This window comes from Neovison vison, chromosome 12 (genome assembly GCF_020171115.1).
Source record: "Neovison vison isolate M4711 chromosome 12, ASM_NN_V1, whole genome shotgun sequence".
Classification (NCBI taxonomy): domain Eukaryota; kingdom Metazoa; phylum Chordata; class Mammalia; order Carnivora; family Mustelidae; genus Neogale; species Neogale vison.
In genome coordinates, this window is record NC_058102.1 from 113,406,584 (window position 1) to 113,412,593 (window position 6,010).

Genomic DNA, 6,010 nt, shown 5'->3' on the forward strand with positions numbered 1-6,010 from the left:
ATAAACTTTTGGGACTTCATCAAGATCAAAAGCTTCTGCACAGCAAAGGAAACAGTCAACAAAACAAAGAGGCAACCCACGGAATGGGAGAAGATATTTGCAAATGACAGCAGAGACAAAAGGTTGATATCCAGGATCTATAAAGAATCCTGAAACTCAACACACACAAAAGAGACAATCATATCCAAAAATGGGCAGAATATATGAACAGACATTTCTCCAATGAAGACGTTCAAATGGCTATAAGACACATGAACAAAATGTTTTTCATCACTAGCCCTCAGGGAGATTCAAATTAAAACCACATTGAGATATCACCTTACACCACTTAGAATGGCCAAAATTAACAAAACAGGAAACAACATGTGTTGGAGAGGATGTGGAGAAAGGGGAACCCTCTTACACTGTTGGTGGGAATGCAAGTTGGTGCAGCCACTTTGGAAAACTGTGTGGAGAGTCCTCAAGAAATTAAAAATAGAGCGTCCCTATGACCCCGCCATCACACTACTGGGCATTTACCCCAAAGATACAGATGTAGTGAAAAGAAGAGCCATCTGTACCCCAATGTTTATAGCAGCAATGACCACGGTCGCCAAACTGTGGAAAGAACCAAGATGCCCTTCAACGGATGAATAGATAAAGGAAGATGTGATCCATATACACTACGGAGTATGATGCCTCCATCGAAAAGGATGAATTCCCAACTTTTGTAGCAACATGGACGGGACTGGAAGAGATTATGCTGAGTGAAATCAGTCAAGCAGAGAGAGTCAATTATCATATGGTTTCACTTATTTGTGGAGCATAACAAATAACAGGGAGGACATGGGGAGATGGAGAGGAGAAGGGAGTTGAGGGAAATTGGAAGGGGAGTTGAACCATGAGAGACTATGGACTCTGAAAAACAATCTGAGGGTTTTGAAGGGGCAGTGGTTGGGAGGTTGGAGGATCCAGATGGTGGGTATTGGAGAGGGCAGGGATTGTATGGAGCACTGGGTGTGGTGCAAGAACAATGAATACTGTTATGTTGAAAAGAAATAAAAAATTTAAAAAAAAAACCTTGTGTACAAAAGGCTTCACATATTTCAAGGGGACAACTAGATGAGTTTTGAAATATGTATATAGTAATGGACCAAATCAGTCAAAATACATTTCTATCACACTCAAAAGAATCCCTCATGCTTATTCATTCCATCTTTATGCAACAAATGATTTTGGCTTTCTATTATTGTTGGTTGGCCTGCATTTTTTAGACATTTATATAAATGGAATTAAACATTAAATTTACTTTTTTGTCTAGAACTTCCACAAATTATAATGGCTTAGTACTCTTATTATGATTCATTCTTTTATTGTTGAGTAAGATTTTACTTATGACAATACAATAGTGTGTTCATGCATTTACTTGTTAATTTAAATTTAGTCTTTTCAGTTTTTAATTATTACAAATTAAATTTATGTGAACAAAAAATTAAAAGTCAATTATGGTAAATGCTTTAAATATTATGAGAGATGTAAGAACAAAAGTCTAGAGCAGTAGTGAATAGGTTGTTTCTTGAGGTGTAGAAAGAGCATACTTCTGAGGCTAGTCATACATGAATTAGCAATTTTATCTCACTGAAGTCTCAGCTATTTCATTAATAAAAGTATGTTTTAGATATTTTATATAATAAACCTTATTTGCATATAATAGCAAGCATTTATGGCAGATAAGATTATCAAAAACTTCATGTCACATAGACATTTGATGGATCTTTTGGTCATTGATAGGTCTTCAACATGTGAGTGGACACATGCATATTTGTGTCAGTTACCTTGTGTGTGTCAATTCACCTGCTTATCTAAGTTTATAGACTTTTCTGATGAGGAGTAACAGTTTTGTTCTAAGTGTAGTGTTAAAAATAGAATTTATCCTTGTTGGAAAACATGACTTCCCATTCACGTTCTGTCTATGTAAGGTCTACTAAGGGCAGAAAAGTGGGAATGTTAAAGGAGTTTAAAATTCCTGCCATTAACCTTTCCTATTTTAAGAAGCATTTACATGTGTCCTAGAAAATCTGTGAATGACCCATAATGAAAAAGGAATCTGAAAGAAGAGAGATGAGAAAGAAGTTAGTAAGAAAAAGTATGTTGTTAACTATGGCTAATCTTCCACACTGGACTCTTGCTAGAAGCATTATTCACTGTCTAAAATTATCCTGCTTAGTCAACAGAGGAAAGAGGCTCAGAAAAATTACACCTGGAATTCTAGGAAAATCTAAGAGATATGTTGGTTCATCCAATAGTTGTTTGTTGGTGATATGGACCAGTGTCCATAGGATAAGTGATTTCAAAAATAAGTGATCAATAGTCTAATCACTGATGCTACTAGGGAACCCCAAAAGAGAAGACTTCCACCTTGGAATTTGATAGAAAAGTCACTATCCCTGGGCTATGAAATCTTACATTGGAGTTCCTTGGATGACTAGAAAGTTTATTTTTGGCAAGTGGCAATAAAAGTCATATGACCCAGAGAGTATGGCAGCTCACAGCAGGAGAGAAAAATATTAAACAGCAAAGGAGAGCACAGGCCATGAAAAAAAATGCAATTGAAGCAGAAATAGCTGCAATGCCAAGAGTAGAGAAAAGTTGTTGTGAAACATCAAGTTCTAGCTCTATATCACTTGTTGAATTGAATTGAGTTGAATAATGAACTTTAAAAAGAATCATTAAGACAACCCAAAGGAAAAAATTGGCAAATGAGTTAAAGCAGGCAGTTCACAGAATATAGCATCCAAATGATGAATAATTATATGAATAGATTCTCAACATCATCAGTCATCAGAAAAATACAGATTAATACTAGAGGAAAGTATCATAAATGCTCAATAGAATGAGCAAAATTAAAACAAATCAAATCCTGACAATACCAATGTCACCTGACATTGGTGAATTTTCATGGCAGCTCCGTCATAATATCTGAAAACAAATCAAATGTCTATCAGTAGAATGGATGAATAATTTACAGTATATTCATATATAGAATTACTGCACAAGAAAGAATGAACAATATCAATAGATTACTCATAACATGGATGATCTCAAAAATTATATTGAGTGAAAGAAGTCAAACAAAAAGTTTTTATCATGTGATTCCATTGATATACATTTTAACAACAGATAAAATTATTTCTGGGACATCTGGGTGGCTCAGTGGGTTAAGGGCCTAACTTAGGCTCAGGTTATGATCTCAGTGTCTTGGGATTAAGTCCGGTATCAAGCTCCCTGCTCAGCTAGGAGTCTGCTTCTCCTGCTGCTGCTGCTTCCGCTGCTTGTGCTCTTTCTCTCTCTCTCTCACAAATAAATTAATAAAATCTTTTAAAAATATACAAAAAATTATTTCATGAGGCAGGAGTCAGAATAGTGCTCCTGTTAAGGAATGTAATGGAAAAAGAGTACAAAGGGAGGCTTCCAGGATGCTGGGCATGTTTTATATATTGATTTAGTTAGAAATTACAAGGGTGCTTACAGGTGTATCCCAGGGATAAATATATATGGAGATGTATACTAAGATTTGTGCACCTTGCTTTATGCCTATTATACTTACAGAATTATTTTTTTCTAAAAATTTTATTTATTTATTTTTTTAGAAAGAGAGAGCATGAACTGGAATCAGGGTGTGTGAAGCAAAAGGAAAGGGAGAGAAAATCTATATCAGACTCCAAACTCAGGGCAGAGCCCATCACTGAGCTCAGTCCCATGACCCTGAGATCAGGGCCTGAGCCAAAATGAAGAGTTGGGTGCTGAACTGACTCAGCCACCTAGGTGACCCAGAATTTAAAAGAAAGAAGAAAGAAGGAAGGAAGGAACAAAGGAACGAAGGAAGGAAGAAAGGGAAAGAAATCTAATTTTAATCAAGAAGTCACGACTGTCAACCATCAGAGAAAAACAAGAATCTCAAGGAAAGGACAACTCATAAGAGGATTGAGCTGTGTTGAATTTATATCTAGACACACGAAGTTTTAAAGTTTTCCCACTTCTTAGTGAGAAGATATTGAACAAAGCCAAATATATCTCTCATATATAAATAATTAATTATACATGTGTCTAAGATTAGTAGTTTCACCTGTAAGTTTTGGCTCAACTGATAGACTTTCTTTCTTTCTTTCTTCTTTCTTTCTTTCTTTCTTTCTTTCTTTCTTTCTTTCTTTCTTTCTTTTGAGTTTCTTTTTGAAAGTCTATGTTAACTATAGAGTTGAGGGTCCATTCCTGGGCTCTCTATTCTGTTCCACTGATCTATGTGTTTGTTTTTGTGCCAGTACCATACTGTCTTGATGATTACAGCTTTGTAATAGAGTTTGAACTCCAGAATTGTGATGCCACCAGATTTGGTTTTCTTTTTCAACATTTTTCTGGCTATTTGGGGTATTGCAGTAAAGAATGTCCAATGGAAAAAAAATACAGTCTCTTCAAAAAATAGTGCTGGGAAAATTGGACAGCCACATGTAGAATGAAACTGGACAATTTCCTTATACCACACACACAAATAGACTCAAAATAGATGAAAGACCTCAATGTGAGAAAGGAATCTATCAAAATCTTTGAGGAGAGCACAGGCAGCAACCTCTTCGACATCAGCTACAGCATATTCTTCCTAGAAACATCACCAAAGGCAAGGGAAGCAAGGGCAAAAATGAACTACTGGGACTTCATCTAGATAAAAAGCTTTTGCTCAGCAAAGGAAACAGTCAACAAAACCAAAAGACAACTGACAGAATGGGAGAAGATATTTTCAAATGACATATTAGATAAAGGGCTGGTATCCAAAACCTATAAGGAACTTATCAAACTCAACACCCAAAGAAAAAATAATCCAATCAAGAAATGGGCAGAAGGCATGAACAGACATTTCTGCAAAGAAGACATCCAAATAGCCAACAGACATATGAAGAAGTTCTCAACACCACTCGGCATCAGAGAAATACAAATCAAAACCTCAATGTGATACTACCTCACACCAGTCAGAATGGCTAAAATTAACAACTCAGGAAATGACAAGTGTTGGCAAGAATGCAGAGAAAGGGGAACCCTCCTGCACTGTTGGTGGAAATGCAAGCTGGTGCAGTCACACTGGAAAACAGTATGGAGCTTCCTCAAAAAGTTGAAAATATAGCTACCCTATGACCCAGCAATACTGGTGCAATGACTTGCACTACTGGATATTTACCACAAAGATACAAATGTAGTGATCCAAAGGGGCACATGCATCCCAATGTATAATTATAACAGCAATGTCCACAATAGCCAAACTATGGAAAGAGCCTAGAAGTCCATCAAATGAAGAGTGGATAAAGAAGATGTTATCTATCTATCTATCTATCTATACACACACACACACACAGACACACACACACCAAAAAAAAAAAAAAAACAATAGAATATTATGCAGCCAACAACAAAAAAAGAAATCTTGCCATTTGCAATGATGTGGATAGAATGAGAGGATATTATGCTAAGCAAAATAAGTCAATCAGAGAAAGATAATTATCATATGATCTCACTGATAGGAGGAATTTGAGAAACAAGACAGAGGATCATAGGGGAAGGGAGGGTGGAAATGAAACAGGATGAAACCAGACAGGGAGACAAACCATAAGAGACTCTTAATCTTGGAAAGTAAAGTGAACATTGCTGGAGTGGAGGAGGGTGGGAAGGATGGGGTGACTGGGTGATGGTCATTGGTTGAGTGCTGTGAATTGTGTAAGACTAATGAGTCACAGACCTGTACCCCTGAAAAAAACAATACAGTATATGTTTTTAAAAACAAAACAAAATAAAACAAAACAAAACAAAAACACTGACTTGCCCATTACCAGGTTTTCCCTAAGAACTGAGTGTTTGTTCAGGCATAAAGGAGATCCTATGACTAAATCATGTTTTAAACTTTCTAATAAGTATTGATTACTTGTTGTGGCTTAAATGAAAACAGTTTAAATAAATAAAATATGAAATAGCTATTTTAAAAAGTCAA